General features: G+C 37.9%; 1 pseudogene; it reads left to right on the forward strand.

Moving 5' to 3' along the window:
* Nucleotides 1-513: 513 nt before the first annotated feature.
* LOC141361625 (uncharacterized) lies at nt 514-3,926 on the forward strand (annotated as a pseudogene).
* Nucleotides 3,927-17,906: the final 13,980 nt, after the last annotated feature.

The raw sequence follows: 17,906 nt of genomic DNA on the forward strand, positions 1-17,906 counted from the left end.
AAACGCACAGATCTGAAAAACTCTGTGTCCTTGATTTGCCAGCTTATCTGTACGTTGTGATTGGTCTGAATACCTCTGACATTCGCCGGAAACGTGACGCTCCTTACCATGTTTAAAAGATTCGCGCACAATGCAATGCTAACAGGAGTGGGAGGAATTATGATAATGTCTACATCCCCAATACCAGAAAGGAAACTGTTGACTACAATCCGTGTGTTTGTTGTAGTCCAAGAAAAGAGATTTACGTTGGAGACGATAACTCGCATCATTGTTTAATTTGGGGTATGTAGCCTACCTTTTGCATATCGTTAACACGTACTAATACACACTTAAGGGCTTGTTATAGTCGTGCGTAGGTCCTACGGCATAGCCGCGACGGCGTAGGTTCCGCGTCGGTTTTCATTTATACTTTTGCATCGTCCTCCGTGTCGACGTGCAAACACACGCGCAAACCGCTGCTAGGCATGTAAGGTACCACCCACAAGCCCAACGACGGATGCAAGTGGAGTGGGTGAGGGGTCTGGAAATATGCAAAGGGGCCATCCACATCATACATAACAATTTCGCTTAGAGAGATAGTTACATGGCCTCCCGGTATAAAGCCGGAACCAAATTGCGCAACAAAATTTTTTTCTCTGTAAAGTAGGTTCCAACTATCATCCCATAGTGAACATTTCAGGTGACACACCCGCACGTCTATATTCACACAAAATAACAGCCTGGTATCAACTTAAACTTGAATCAGGAACAAAAGTTGGGGGTATGCGCACCCTATATGAAAAACCTAACAATTGTATAGATCCTAAAATTTTTTATTTTATAAAAGATCTGGAGCCTGCCATATACAGAGGTACACATATTGAAACAATCAACAGCACACATATGAGTTTTGTAGATTACAAGTTCAACCTCACTTCATATGTATCGGTTGATACTGACCCAAAAACTTTTATTTGGACTAGCCGAAAAGAAGGAACCTATTGTGTGGGCAAATGTGAGTCTGATGTAAATAGTTATACTAGCCCACAAAATTGTACATGGACCTTAAAGCATTGTTTTAATCTAACCACTTGTGGGTATAGTAAACCCAAACAATGTCCAAAATTATATCCAATCCCTCCTGGTGGTTTTATTAAGGGAAATATCAATAAGACTTTGTTGCATGATGTTAATCTAGTCATGACTCATGTAACATATAATATTTCAAATATTTTATCTGCTTATATGAATCATTGTAGTACTGGTGATAAAACATATGCATGGCTACAGTCACGAATCGATGATTTAATCTCTGATTATAAAGGCAGATTAGCTGTCCGAATTCCACCTGTACGCTCTAAATGAGATCTACTTGGAAATTTAGCAGGTCTCTTCGGCTCAGTTAATTCAATTGCCAACACTTACAAAATAACTGGACAATCACAATTTTCAACATGGTTGGCAAACCAGGTGGCCACTGGTTTTCAGCACCTCAGCAATAGTAATGAAAATATTATCAAAGCGGTTAGATCTGAAGCGCAGGCGCTTCTATTGATCAGCCACACATTATTCAATCAGACCCGTACCATCGAACGTGACCTAGCCTGCAGATCATATGCTCAAGATTTATTTACTGTTGCTAGACAAGAGATTCTAGACTTGCGTCTTCTTAAAACACCTAGACATGCTTTAAATGATCTTATTGAGATTTTGGATTTACATAGGTGGTTTGCATCTGAAAAAAATGAAGGACATTAAATATTCAGAATTGTTATCAACTTTGATGTTGTATAATGGAAATGAATGTGCCGGATGTATTGGGTTTTTTGTCAGTTTTCCTTTAATACACCCAGATCAAATTTTTCAAAATTCCACAACTATACGTTCTATAGGCATGGTAGTAAAAAATCAGATCATTAAATGGGATCATTTAACAGGTTATATGACTTTGAAAAGAAATGAGACCTTATTTACCACTCGTACCTGTTGTCATGAAACTTCAAGTTATGTCATTTGTACTTGTAACACTTTACAACCATTCTCTCCTAATGATACTAAGCTTATTAATGTTCAGTCATTACATGGTCATGCAGATGCTGTACAGGTTTCGCAATCACAGTGGTGTGTCATCAGTGAGATGAATTCTTTCACCTATGGAGGTCTGACCTGTCCGTCAAACCATACCTTTTGTCTTGAGGTAACTGAGGACTTTTCAATGGGTCAGATAAATATCCTGGGGAGGATTCCACTTGACATAGATGTTTCTCCCTGGTGGGAGGACACCTTCTACGAACACAGCACACAGACTTTGACTGAAACAATGGAGTTAGTCTAACGGACTATTCTACAGACTGAGTATCATCTCAATCAGGCTCAGGTGGAAACAAACCTGGCCAAAGGAACGGCAAAGCTACTGTCAAGTTCATCTACACGGTCTGCACAGTATGTATACACCTGGTGGGACTGGGTGTTCCGTGGATGCGTGATTGGCAGTGGTTTTATTCTCATGTTTACAATACTCCAGTGTTGTTATTTCAGGTATATGATTCGATCGTTGAAGGAATCCATCAACAATGTGTTAACACTTGGACCTTTACAGGTGCCTGCGTTTCAAAGACTTTTACAGTAACAAATAATGCATAAGGACTTCACAACATCCAAGGATGTCCCCTTAGGGATCATTTTAAAATTGTCCCTGCGTGTCCAGGGGTGGAGTTATGTAGGGCAGATGGACAAGAGTGTGTTTTTGGAGCTGGACAATAAAGCAATAAAACCACATTCTATGCCTGTTCCCGAGAAAGGGTGTTATCTCTCTGCACAGGGGTCACTGATACCCAGGAAATGACTTGTAATTTCCTCCCCTTTGAAAGATCTTGTTGCTGGAAATATACTAAACACATGTAACATTTAGTATATCATATGTTGTGATGATGGAAATACTGTTACATCATGTTTGATATCTTTTTAAATGTCATGGTGCGATGGGTAAAGAGAGGTCTAATTTCTTTAAGTCTAAGATAAGAGTATATTGGAGATTTAACTTTAAAACATATTCTTTGTTCCTCTAAGAGGCGTGTCTTTTCTAGGTAATCTTAAGTACAAATGGCTGACGATCCCATTTGGTGACCTTTAGGGCCACGAGAAACTACACAAGAAACTAAATGAAAATACCATATTGACAATAACTCCCATTTGTACTGGTGTATATAAGGAACATTGGAAAAGGACTCAGGGAAGCATCTGTATTTCAGAACTTCCCACACTACTGTGTGTCTTTGATTGCCAGGTATGAATTTTACTTTGTGACTTTTCTTTATATGCTGATCTTTTTAATGAATGTTTGACTTGATTTAATTTGAACAACTAAATGATTGATTTAAGTGTAACCTGCCTGGCATAATAAATTGTTAACTTTTATTCATTTTAAAACTTGTCGAGTCTTTTCTTGTATTTTAAGTATTTAAGAGAATATACCGAAGGGGGCCTAGATTAGGAAAATGACCTCTATTGAAAATATGATGTGTATAATTGCCTCACTTTATAGGTTGGATGGAAAAATGCCTCAACCTAAACTATAGATGGATCCTCTTATTTTCAATGTGTTTTGGAGAAACCTCTGATTTTAATTTAAGTTAGAAGGAGAATGCCTCTACGCCCAGCTGGATGGAACTGCCTTAGCACCTTCAGGATTATAACTTATTCTCTATGTATATTTAAATAATTAAGAGAATGCAAACATAATAATGATAAATATAAATTATGATCAGCATCAGAATAATATTGATCTTTTATAAATTGGAGTCAGATTATAATTTAACTACCGAGGTAAAATAAATAAATGGAAACCTAATAAATGGAATTATTATTGTAGAAGCGCTGAGGAAGGAGCGAACACGAGACCCCTCACCCACTCCACTTGCATCCGTCGTTGGGCTTGTGGGTGGTACCTTACAGGCAGTATCCACGCGTGTAACCACAGTAGCAGCGCGACCGTCAGAGAAGAAGAAACTTGGCAAGTTAACCCACAAACGAAGAAGAAACCGCAACTTGTTGTGTATGATTTGAGAAGACCAGCAATGATGGAAGTAAATAAACAGTGACTTTTGTTGCAGTTTGAGTTAAATCACTCCTCAACTTGGCTCATCTTTGTTTTTACCGTCGCAAACGGAAATACCAATGACGCAGTTTGTTTTACCTGACGGAGGGGTTCTGGTGGACCAATAACAGCGCTTGTGGTCCGCGTAGAACTGACGCGCTGTTAAAATTTTTGCGAGGTGCACGTCAGGCTACGCAGAGCTACGCACAGGCTACGGATAGCCTACGCGAAACGATTGTCATTTTTGACAAGAAAATAAAAAAATATGCACTCTTAAATCACAACTTCTCGTCTATCTCCAGTCCTGTGGCGCGCCAGCACGACCTCACATAATACGTCATCACGTCAAGAGGTCTCGGATGACATATCGAAACTACGCCCCAGTGTTAAGTGTGGAGAAAGAGGACCGTTCCGATGTTGTTGTATGTCGAATGATACTAATTAATGTCTTTGTGTTTCAACGTTATAACGCAATTACTTGAGGTCGCACCACAGGACCAGAGGAAGACGAGAGGTTTAAAAGTGCATATTTTTATTTTCAAAAATAACAATCGTTTCGCTAGATAAGACCCTTATACCTCGTTTGTGATCATTTAGAGCCTTTGGTAGGGGTGTGACGGTTCTATTTAATTTATAGAATCAAATAAACATGAACAACCATAAGATGTTTTAACCGCGGAAAGGCTCCGCCCCGCTTTTCAAGTTCAAATCCTCCCATATGTTAATCTACTAACTCTCCTGAAAGCACATTCACTGCTAGTTGTCTTGCTGTTAATTGTAAATAAACGTAGAGCAAGTAGCTAATTAGTGTTTAGTTTATTCAAATGCTGGTTTCACATCGCAAGCGTGAGCACTGAGCAGCGCGTATGCGGAGAGCGTTTGCCGCGCGTGGCCATGTGCTTTTACAACGGCTGCGTTTGCAGCGCATATGGCGCAGTTTAATAGTATAACAATCTCAAGTTTACATTACTTTATTTTACATGCATTTATGAGCAAAACCTCTTCAAAACGCTTTTTAATCCACATTGTTTTCGTGCTGTTCTGGTCCATGTAATGACAGATATAGACACAATTATAGACATTAAAAGCCCATGGCACAAATCTGTTTCTCTGAAGATTATTAAGATAATGATAGATAGAGGATTTCATTTATGCTGGACAGAGAGTGACAGCGCAGTCTTCTGGCAACAGTGTGTTTTTTAAATATTTAATTGCCTTCTGTTAAATTTCTCAAAGTCATTACTGTTTAAAACACACTTGGCATCACATTCATGATTTTATGGTAAAATGACACTTTCGCGTCAATCCACGAGCACAAGCAACCCCCCCCCCCAGACGGTTATGTGACGAACCGTCACATTTGACTCACGTCATAACCGTCATCACCAATTCTGAAACCGGCACAGCCCTACTTTGAAACTGCAATTTTAAACTGCATTAAACCTGTTACGTGTTGGGGTCCATTAAAGTCCATTAAAATGAGAAAAAACCTGGAATGTTTTCCTTTAAAAACATAATTTCTTCTTGACTGAACAAAGAAATACATCAACATTTTGGATGACATGGTGGTGAGTAAATTATCTGAATTTTTTTAAGAAAATTGACTAATCCTTTAAATATGAATATATGTCTTTTAATAACACATGACACCTTATTTACAAATGATTAGTAAATGGGTTTTCCCCGTGGAAGGTCTGCATTTTTTTAAAAAAAGATAATAAAATAAAAATGTTATTCAAAAATATTTCAAATTATTATTTAATCTTCCTTACCTTATGATGTCAATGGCCAAGAAATAAGCAGGATAATGTACAGGCCAATTGTTATCGGGAAATAAACCCCTTCAGTGTAATGTCGGGTCCTGATCTGCTTATTTCTGCTATAACAACCGGCTGCCTGTACACATCCCTTATTTATTATAGCTTAGTGCTGCAAATAGGGGTACGTAGACCGTTTTAAACACTGATTTTTAAACCTGCTCAGTAACTGATGTTAGATGATTTTGTTAGCTTAATGTTAAGGGTTGCCACTTTAAATAGAGCCTTGTTAATATAAATCTCTTCAGATTTATGGGCCATCAGCCTTTGTAAGCAATTTACTTCATGTGTTAAAGAACTTCTGAACCCCCAGACGCTGAACTCTCCCTCACAGACAGGAATGTCTGGCTCCTCTCAGAGATTGAGAAGGCAAATAAGTCAGGGGGTCTGAGAATGATCTTCCTGTGAGAGACATACAGTCGGCTTCAGGGGCATTCCTTAGATACAGTCCAACCAAAATCTCAATCTGCTTTTTACAACTATGATGTACTTTTTACGACTAGCCTGTGAATTCAGGAGCATGAAAGTTTGAGTTCACATTGATTTCAATCTTTGACATGATATTACTCATTATTACAGATATCAAGGTTATATGTTTTTTACATTATGTAGGATGGTTTAATGTAGAAGATTTTGGGTCACAAATACCAGACATGAGGTTACAACTGGACACCTGTAGTGCTCGTGAGCTTGTTTGCAGTTAAACCGTACGTGATAGGCTGCTACAAAAGCCAACTGTATGTTTGTAAGACACTGAAGATATCTGGGACATCTCCTTACATTTATCAACAGGCCTACAGTTGAGACAAGACAATGTGGTGATAAACATTTTGTTTAAAAAAACAGCCCTCAGAGGAGATGGAACAGACAATAAGTCTGTGAGTCCCCTTAAAGAAATCTCCAACAAAAGTTGAGATCATACAACATAATGCATTCACTGTGTCCACAATATTTGCCTGTAAAATCCCAGCCAAAGATGTTTCAGTACTGATTCAAGACAGCAAAGTTTATGTCTTGGCAACGTTGTCCTTGAGAAATTGGCTTATCACCGTGGTTTGACTGTTACATTTTTTTACCCTTATGAAACTCCGCTGTTTTGTATTTGAAGATGTTACTGTTTGAAGTAACTTGAATAGATAATTCATCAACGTTTTCAAAACAACTGGGTCAGGCAGATATAAGACATTTAAAATCTCTGTCATCTCAGTGTGATTTATCAAACAATTGTACATGATTGTGGCATTTTTCAGGACATTGCCTTTGCTCAAGGCTAGATTACTTTATTTTGCTTCTTGCTGAGATAAAAACTAGTTAATTTTGCTTGTGCACTTTCCACAAGACTTGCGAACTTTACAAGGTAAGTCTGCTACCATATTGGTGGTGGCTTAAATAAAAGTTTTAATAGCTCAAATGTGATTTTACACCAGCAAAATTACATTTAAGAAAAATTAATGTGAGATTTCAGGTCAGATCTTCCAGTTCTACATTTTCACCATAATAACAGCTGTTGGCTGTGCCTTTAGTAAGCATATTAAACTGGCCACGTCTACTTCATACATTTGTGCTGCTAACAGTGCAGACCATTTTAGACCAAAAACGACAACTATAAAGTTAAAAAAAAATTTAAATATAAAAAAATGTCAGTGGCCATACTGCTGTCTAATGATAAAGATACAGACAGAGGAACAATATCGATGGGATCATTAATCAAACTAATTAAATGTTACCGTGGGTTCACACCAGACGCGCATGAGGTGTCAAATTCACGTCTACCGCCCGAGTTGGACGCTTGAACATTTTAAAGGTGCAGTGTGTACATTTCAGTGGCATCTAGTGGTAAGGTTACGAATTGCAGCCAACGGCTTAGTCCACTGCTCACCCCTCGCTTTTGAAACACATAGAGAAGCTACGGTAGCTGCCACCGGACAAACATGTCATCGTCAGGGACAACTAAGTAAAAAAAATGGTCCGTTAAGGGCTTGTTCTAAGGTAATAAAAACATAACAGTTCATTATGAAAGGTCTTTATACACCCCTGATAATATATTTTTGTGTATTATTAAATAATTATTTTAAAAAGACACACTGCACTTTTAAATGTACTAGTTTCTAGAGCTGCAAATTTCGACTATTTTTTCAACCGATTAGTCTATCGATTATTTTTTCGATTAATCGAATAGTCTAAATAAAGATTTTTTTTACAAATAATAAATGTAACATCTGCTATTAATGCCAACATTTTATTGAAGCATTTTCTCAATTAAACAAATACACAAACAGTGCCAGTGCCAAGGAAAATATAACAAATCACATAAAAACAAGTCCAACATTAATTCAGCCTAACATAAACAGTGCAAAAGGGGCATTATTCACCTTAAAGAAATAAAATATATTAATATTAAAGAAGTAAAATAAAAATAAATCAAACTGAATAATAACTCCTTATTAATATAAAAACATGTCCCGCTCTTTATTGTTCCAGCCCTAGTGCTAATCATAAACTAATGAAGAGTCATCATTAACTACAAAATGACTCACATGAAATCATTGTTTATTAATACATTAACTAAAAAACATGTCATGTTGTACTTAATGATGACTCTTCATTAGTTTATGATTAGTACATGCATTTACTCAGCATTAGTTCAGACTGAAGTAAAAATAAGTTCATTGTGATTCATGAACCCTTATTATAAAATGTAACCATTATATTATTACTGTTAATATTATTACTATCAGTAGTAACGTTACTGCATTCTCATTTAGCATCATCTTTAACATTGAACTTTTCTTAAGTCTCGGGAAAATACAAATTTAGTTAGTATGATCTTCTAATATTTTATAAACAGCGTTTACGCTGCTGTTACTTTAAATAAACGCATGTCAGGAATACCTAACGAGACGAGCTTTTATAATATCTGCGCACATAGCAAAAAAATAAGCTATGGGAACTCCGCGCTGCCAGCTGGCTTTCAGTGCACGCGGGCACATGCCTATCTCAGTGTAACACAGTAACTTATTATTTCATAACTTCTTAATATAAAAAGTTAAACATGTCCCGCTCTTTATTTACTGTTTCAACATACTGCCCAGACGCGATGCAATGTCGTGTCTGTCAGGCGTCTCGCAGCTCTTATTAAACTAAGATGTAAACACAGCTGTATTAAGCACCATATATGCCTGCATTGATTCTATTGTTGTATAAAAACTTACTGTAAAAATTCAAATACTTACGCTGCCGTCGCGTCATTCTGAGGTCGGAGAGCTCCAGGTTGTTTTCTTTTAAGATGATCATGCACAGATGTTGCGCTGCTGTGGTGTGCCATTTTAGTTTTACACAGAATGTGTTTTATTTGGTCTCTGCTTAAAGTATTCCCACACTTTTGATCACGTTCTGGCTGTCTGGTATAACACTTGTATTATCCGGTCGGAGCTGAAGCCGCCTTCATTTGAAAACGTAAACAATGCGACGCATCGACGCATTTCCGGCAAATCGACGTAATTACGTAATCGACGTAATCGACTACGTCGACGCGTCGTTCCAGCCCTACTAGTTTCATTCGCGCATGAAATTCTAGTCATCGAGAAATTCATGCGGTAATTCGTGTCATGGGAGGGGCTTCCGCGACTCCGCTCGCTTCCTGTAATCACATCACTACTAGAGCATGCTCCTCATTGGTTAACGCGGCATGTTTTTTCCGCCAAAGTTCAGATTTTTCAACCCCCCCCCCTTTTTCTGCGGCAATGCTCAGTTCGCGCCATTCGCGCGAACTACACGCACTAACCGCCTCATTCGCACCACGAGACCTCCAGATGTCTTTACACTGACATAACATTGAAATCACTCGCGCTTGATGCCTCTACTGCAGCTGGTGTGAACGCAGCATTGAAGTGGCTAAAATGAGAACTGCAGGCTAATGCTGCATTCACACCAGCCGCGGTAGAGGCATCAGGCGCAAGTGATTTCAATGTTAAGTCAATGTAAAGACGCGTTTATGCGCGTCTGGAGGTCTCGCGATGCAAATGAGGCGTTTAGCGCAGTGTGGTAGACGCGATTCCGCATCATTCGCGCAAATTAGAATTGAGCGTGGCCGCAGGAAACACACAAGATGAAAAATCTGATATTTGGCAGAAAAATTTACAAATCAGGAGCTTGCTCTATTAGTGACGTGATTATAGGAAGTGAGGGGATTCGCAGAAGCCCCTCCCATTACACGATTTTCCATATGAATGTCTCGAATGACTAGAATTTTACACGTGGCTTTCGCGCGAATGAAGCGAGTAAACTCAAAATGTTCAAGCGTCCAACTACTCGCGAATATTGGTTATCCTCTGTTGGTGTGCATAATGTTGTCATTCACTGTAAAAGGTAAAAAGTTGACTTAGAAACTGAAAAGCTTATTACAACTTTCTACTTGTGAATTAGTATAGTATTGAAAAATCATTTGTCCAGTTGAACTTTTCATCACTGAAGCCCGGTTTCACAGAACAGACTTAAAGGGGACATTTCACAAGACTGTTTTCAGATGTAAAATAAATCTTTGGTGTCCCCAGAGTATTTTCTGTATGTGAAGTTATAGCTTAAAATACCCCACAGATAATTTATTATAACAAAATAAAATTGCCACTTTGTAGGTGTGAGCAGAAATGTGCCGGTTTGGGGTGTGTCCCTTAACATGCAAATGAGCTGATCTCTGCATCTCTGACTAAGTGTCGTGGTTGGATAGTGCAGATTAAGGGGTGGTATTATCCCCTTCTGACATCACCAGGGGAGCCAAATTTCAAAGACATATTTTTTCACATGCTTGTGGAGAATGGTTTAACTGGGGACCCAATTATAGCATTTAAACATGGAAAAAGTCAAAATGGTATGTCCCTTTTAAGGCTAGTCCCATCCTAAAATGCATGTTTGAGCTGTTTAAACTGAAAATAACCTTAAAATAAATCTTAAAATATATCAGTGCCATTGTTTTTTACTTGCACATACTTCGTTTGAGCCCTCCAAATGCTCTTGGAGCAGTTCAGGGTGTATATGTGAACAAAGCAAGTAATCTCAGACCCCCCTAAAAGGACCCAAAAGCGAACCGTACTCAGACCAAGTCCGGATTACGAGCAAAGAACCACTTTTAGTGCTATTTAGTACCGTTTGTTTTTAGAGTAAAGCTTCCCATGTGACACTTCACAGTCACAATGGCACTGCATGGTGTATCGGTTTCATTTCAGGTTTTTCATATAAATATCCAGATTTTTACACTCTACCAAATGTTTCTTTAACCTGAGGTCAAATTTATTGTTTAATGTTTCTATAACTGAAATACTCAAGAAAACTTAGGAGGAAGCATAAAAATTGTACTGTTATTAGTTATTTAAAACACAAAAAGTAATCTAAAATTACCCCCACCAGCTGAGAGTACGGTTCGCTTTTGGGTTCTTTTGTGTGTGTGTTTTTTTTTTTTAAAGCAATGAGGTCCACTTCGCGTGTTGTTTTGACATGTATCAAAATCAGCTGCTGCACAGAAGGTTGGGGTCTGAGTTCTTATGAAGTTGTGATGTGAACAAGAAAGGGTTTGAGATCACTTCAGTTCTGAAGAGAAAAAGAACTGGGTCCTCTTTTGATTTTACTATGTTGGGATTGGGAACACCAAAAGGTCACATTCGGCAACTTCCTTTTCTGTTTCACTTTAATTGAACTGGGTTTGGTTTTAAAATGAGCTGTATGTGAAAACACCCTAAACTGGGTTTAAAGGGGTAGTACACCCAAAAATAAAAATTCTGTCATAATTTACTCACTCTACCCTTAGGAACCACACGTATCGGTTTGTCATTTTTATTTGAGCTCTCATGCATATTACACATTGGAATGTTGTTGTTCACGGTCAGGGACAATTTTTTCTAGCGTAAGGAATGCTTTTATTGATTTAACTTCATGAAAGTTGCACAAATAATTTTTTTAAATTTTAATATTGTGTGGTAACCCAACAACGCCCTTTAGCTGTTACTTATTTACGATACAGCACAGCCTCTACCTTATTGCTTACGTAACCTGTTTTAGTTTCTTTATTCTGTTAAACACAAAAGAGGATATTTTGATCAATTGTGGAAAGCACACATGTGATGGTACCTATTGACGTCCATAGTATTAGTTTTTCCTACTATGGAAGTCAATGTTTACCATCAAGTGTATGGTTAAAGCAACACTATGTAGTTTCCATGTAAAAATAACTTACAGCTCCCCCATGTGGTTGAAAAGCGCAAGAGTGCCTGGTATCAGACACTCCTCTGCTGGCAGGGGGAGGGGCCACTTTCAGAGTGTGCTTGTAGCAGCTAGGAGGCTGCTCAGGTTGCAGCAACAGTACAATTTGTCCAGTTAAGAGTTGTTCTATCACTGAAATAATTTTAGAGACATTATTTAAAGGTAAAAAAACTACATAGTGTTGCTTTAACATCATTTATCAAAATTAATTATTTTGTTTTTAACAGAATAAAGAATTGATGAATGAAGAATGATTGTAACTAAAGTGTTGATGGTACCTATTGACCTCCATAGTTGGAGAAAGTCAGTGGGTATTGTTAACTGTGTGCTTGCCATCATTTATCAAAATATCTTCTTTTGTGTTCGATAAAAAAAAGGTTTAGAAAAGAAAAGGGGGTTAATTTTTCTCTGCGCATTGTCATCACCTGGATTTTATTTTATTCTTTATTTCCTGGTAATAAACGTGAAAGATGCAGAAGCAAGAATGTCATAGGGTATAATTACGCACAGTAAAATAATATATAAAAGAATGATTATTGTTGTTTGTGAAAGTCAATTCGTTTCCTGGTGATTTTCGTTTCCAAAGATGTATTTGCAGCTGTCATGCCATACTTTGTAACTTTTTCCACAAGATAAATTAAACGCATCTTTCCTCTGCACTATTGTGGCAAATGGCCCAGAGTCATGTGTTTCCAGATGACGTTTTGGTAATAAACAGCACATGATTAGTTATAGGCGATTTCTCAACGGGCCAACAAGTTTGCAGCACCCAAACCGCATCACTGACCATTTTCCGCAGGGAGATTATGGTGAACTGATGGGTGCAGTAATGACCTCACATGCAGAGTCCTGCCACATATGACTCTTGCCTCAAACTCAAGCAGGGAATTTGTATTTATAGTCAGAGTGTCAATAGATATAATCATTTACAGATCCAGCCAGATGTGTGCGCACAGGCCAAGTCTCGCTCATGGTATTGTAAAGACAGGCTCGGAGAGGTGCAGCAGCCATTCCATTATAACTGCCTTGTATTATAATGGGATAAATTATATACCTTCGACAGTGCTTAAATGTGGATTCTCTTTTCATCTTTCATTCAGCTCTGACATAACAGCTACTGCCGAGGTTGCTAATGCTTTCCTGGGATGAGCCCAAACATGTTTGTTTGTTTTTGTAATCTAAAGACCTTTACTACACATTGGGAATTTCCACAAAGAAAAAATCAAGGAATCTGTATGGAAAGACGAATAAAGGATGCCCAGGAGTTAAATAATCACAGTAGCCAATCGAAGTCTCTCTCTTTACACAAACTTTCAACTGTAACTTAGGTTTCACTGGAACAATCCTGTGGGGAGGGGGGGAGTCTATCACATAGGCCAATCTTTGGGTTGTTTAAAGGTCCCGTTCTTTTTATGTTTTTGAAGCTTTGATTGTGTTTACAGTGCGCAATATAACATGTTTATGTTTCACGTGTAAAAAACACAGTATTTTTCACACAATTCACATATCTGTATAGCGCTGTTTTCACTGTCCTAAAAACAAGCTGATGTCTTACTTTTTCTATGAAGTTCCTCCTTCAGAAATACGTAATGAGTTCTGATTGTGTAGTTTGTTTAGTGTGTTGTGATTTGAGCAGCTTAGCTTGCCGTTAGCATAGCTGGCGACTGACGTTTTCCTGTGGGCGGAGTTTAGTCAAAAAACTGTTCTACTGATGTCATTAAAGCAGGAAGTAGAGGGCTGTAGTCCAAACCGACCGTTCGCTGTAGGCTTTGAAAGGGGAATTCTGTTAAAGTAAATATATCGCCTGGCAGTGAACTTTGAGCTTTATCATTTTACAGGTATTACTTATGCTATTATAGCAACATTACACACTAACTAGGGTTTAAAAATGGGATCAGGAAGAATGTGACCTTTAAAAAGACTAATAAATGCACCACAGTTTGTCCACCACAACTGTAAAGACTTGGTCATTATTTGTGGAGTTCAGATTCAAGACCCTCTGTGTGCATCTGACATGTTTTCTTATAAATTTGCTTTTTTGTCAGCCTCTTCTGTTTAGGTTCAGTAATTTCACTTTATTGGCATTGAAAGGGTTATGCGTCAGTAACTGAAATGCCTTTTTTCATAAATGTCAATTTAGGCATTTCATAAGTATTTAACAAATTTGACTGTCTTTTGCTGCCAAATCCACTAAATGCGTCCAAGCTATTTTGGCCTCCACTTCTTCGGACAAGACATAGCAAACAGTCTCAAAATCACTAAAGATGCAGATGGAAACACTGCAAATCATGAAAGTCAGAAAATTAAATAAAAAAATGAAGAAACTAAACCAGACATTAGGGGGCGCTGTGATCCACGTGACTGCCACTTTCGAGTTGTATTCAGGTCAAAGTACTCACAAGGGAACCAAGTTTGAATGTGATATACGGATCTGCGAATTCTGCCATCAAAGTGCTATTCCTGAATGGGCTGAGGCTGAGATAAAGTGGATTTGAAGCGAAAGTATTTCATTTACATATAATATGTGCCGAGAGCATTCGGTTAAAGAGCACCTATTGTCCGATTCATGATTTTACCCACTGCGCAAAGTGACGTTGGAATGACGTCTTTTTTATGTAATTTTTGGACGTCCGAATCCGGTCCATAAAAGGGGTTGTTTTGTAACGCCAGGCAACGTCTTTTTTCGACGTCTTCTGCACGTCTAAAGGTTGACATTCGTAGGACCTCCGTGTAAGGAAAATAGACATGAAAAAAGCGAAAAGAGATGATTGTCTCTGCAATTCACCCATCCATTGCAACACCAAAACACTTTAGTCATTTTGTGCCACCCACGGGATTCGGGATACCAATCTCTGGGTTACAAGCAAGTCTCGCTAACCACTCAGCCACACAGCCATATCTTCACTTTTAAATGTCACTTTTAATGTACATTTAGATGAATTTGTATATAATTCAAGAAAGCAGAAAAAACAGTACTGTAATATAGACTATTCGTAAGTTTTAATCATGTTGGTACAACAATCCTGATATTTGTAAATAAACACATTTTTATAGGCCTAATCATGTAATATAGACATAGGCCTGTCATAGACATCCAAATGACGTCCAAAGAATCACCCAGTTCAAACGTTAAATGTTGTCCGTAAAGTAAATATGACGTCCAAATGACGTCCAAAAAATTACCCAATTCCAACGTCAAATGTTGGCATAAATATGACGTCCAAATGACGTCCAAAAAATTACCCAGTTCAAACGTCAAATGTTGCCCGTAAAAATGACGTCCAAGTAGGGTCATGGTTGGACGTCCAAAAAGTGCACCTAGTTTGGACGTCAAATAGATGTCCAGAATTGGTCATGGACCGACGGACCCAATATAGACATGATCTGTACGTCTATCCGACGTCCTGTGTTTAGTGGGTACATTTCCTTTAGTGTGTAAGTGTGTATTATTGCATCTTAATGATATGGAAAAGGTACATACCCCAAAGTAAACGATGACGTGATATATTGTCTACAAAGTAAATCTCTTTTCTTGGACTAAACAAACACATGGATTGTAGGCAACAGTTTACTTCCTGGGATTGGTGATTTAGTAAAGACCGACATTTTCATATTTCCTCCCGCTTCGGACTCTCAGCCTGTAAGTTAACTCCTGCATTGGGAGCGAATATTTTAAACATGGTAAGGAGCGTCACATTTCTGTGCTGATGTTAGACGTATTCAAGCCAATCACAACGTACAGATTAGCTGGCCAATCAGGGACAGTGGCGGAACTAGAATTTTTTTAATGGGGTGGCCAGGGGGTGGCCAAAGCTACTTTAGGGGGTCCATAATCCATAAAAGAAAATGACATGTAACCATGTATCAAGAAAGCATAAATGAATCTTTTGATCGCATTAGATGTAAACATAATAAGGGTGAATTTTAAATCTTTCTACTGTATTTCTTACATCTGATTTACTGTCTGTTAAAGGGATTCACCCAAAAATGAAAATTCTGTCATCATTTACTCACCCTTATGTTGTTCTAAACCTGTATTTTATTTTAATAAACACAAAAGAAGATATTTTGATAAATGATGGTAAGCACACAATTTATGGTATATCCATTGAATTCCATTATGTTGTTTTTATTCCTACTATGGAAGTCAATGGTTAACAGCTGTGTGCATACCATCATTTATCAAAATATCTTCTTTTGTGTTCATAAGAAAAAAGAAATTCGTACAGGTTTAGAACAACATAAGGATGTAAAAATGATGACAGAATTTTCATTTTGTGAAGTATCCCTTTAATGAAGCAAAAGATCAGGAAATCTCAACTCCATGATAAACCTTAAACTTACTTCAAATAGCAGAGCTCAACACAACGGATGTTTGGATTGATCTTTATTTACGAAGATACAGAAGATGCAAAAGTTTTCTTTTTTCTTTTGATATTTAATTAACTTTAATGACATATTTCAACACGTTAGGATAAGACCGAATGCAATAAAATGTTTATTCGTTTAAGACGTACAATAACCAAATGTTTAGTATGAAAATCACCAAGACAGCTATTTTGACATATGAGCATTTGTCCGTTTAAGCCAAAAAGACGCGAATATGAAGTCGTTTAAGCTCTGGCTGTGCACGCGCACTATCGGATATGCGCGTCACGCTTTCAAGTTCAATGTGGCAATCCAGCCGAATTAACAATTATACAGTTGCCTATAAAGATCACGTCAAGAATGAAAATATGGAGCTGGGTTTTGTTGTAAAAAGAATTGGCAATCTTAGACTTTATTCAGTCCACAAGACAATTACCACACTTCCAGCATATACGGTGAAAATAAATCATGTAGTATTAGCAAAATGTACGACTTCACTTACATCATTTTAAAGATTCCAAGCATTATGTAGACATGACATGTATCTTCTGATGGTATGAAAAGTATTCGTTAATTTACAGTAATTTTTCTGACGCGTTTTTGAAAACACGTCACTGATGGAGAGATAACAGAACGCGCATTATGTATATTTTCTTACTTTTGTAAAAAGCACAACATTCAGTTTTATACACTGACATACAAAAAAATGACACTTGAAAGTTTTAAATGATGAATAAATCATATCTGTATGTCCAAAATCAGCAGAGTAATCCAAGTCTCTTTGCGCAGTGATTGAAAAATAAAGAGTTTGCGCCGCGACCACAGGGAGGGTTAATATTCATAATGTTTGTTTTTAACAATGTGCTGCGCTGCCGCACGTCGAAAATAAGCATAGCGATTAAGTGAAAGTAGCACATTAAATTTGGGGTGGCACACGGGGTGGCCAGTGACATGTCAAGGGTGTCCAGTGCCACCCTGGACACCCCTCTGGCTCCGCCACTGATCAGGGACACAGAGCTTTTCAAATCAGTGAATTTTGTACAAAATACAAGACAGCTACAAAGCCAAGAAAAATGTAAGGTATGTGTTTTTAACCATAAACCACGCAAAGACATTGTATTATTCCAAATACACAAAATAACGTTGTTTTTTAGCAATGAAATAGGTGCACTTTAATAACGTTCGCTCATTTTTGACAGAGGTCATATTTAGGGACTTTTGCATCTGAGCTTCTCAATTACTCCCTTAATGATCCCTTTTCCCTTCTTAGCTTCGAAGGCCAGAAGACCTTGGGTTACGGTTTAGTCTCTGTGTTTCGGAAGAATGCAACTCCTAACAGTTGTCACGGTTTGCCGAAATAGGGAATGCATGTGCTCAACAGATGTTTTGTTGCT

This window comes from Misgurnus anguillicaudatus, chromosome 24 (genome assembly GCF_027580225.2).
Source record: "Misgurnus anguillicaudatus chromosome 24, ASM2758022v2, whole genome shotgun sequence".
NCBI classification, from domain to species: domain Eukaryota; kingdom Metazoa; phylum Chordata; class Actinopteri; order Cypriniformes; family Cobitidae; genus Misgurnus; species Misgurnus anguillicaudatus.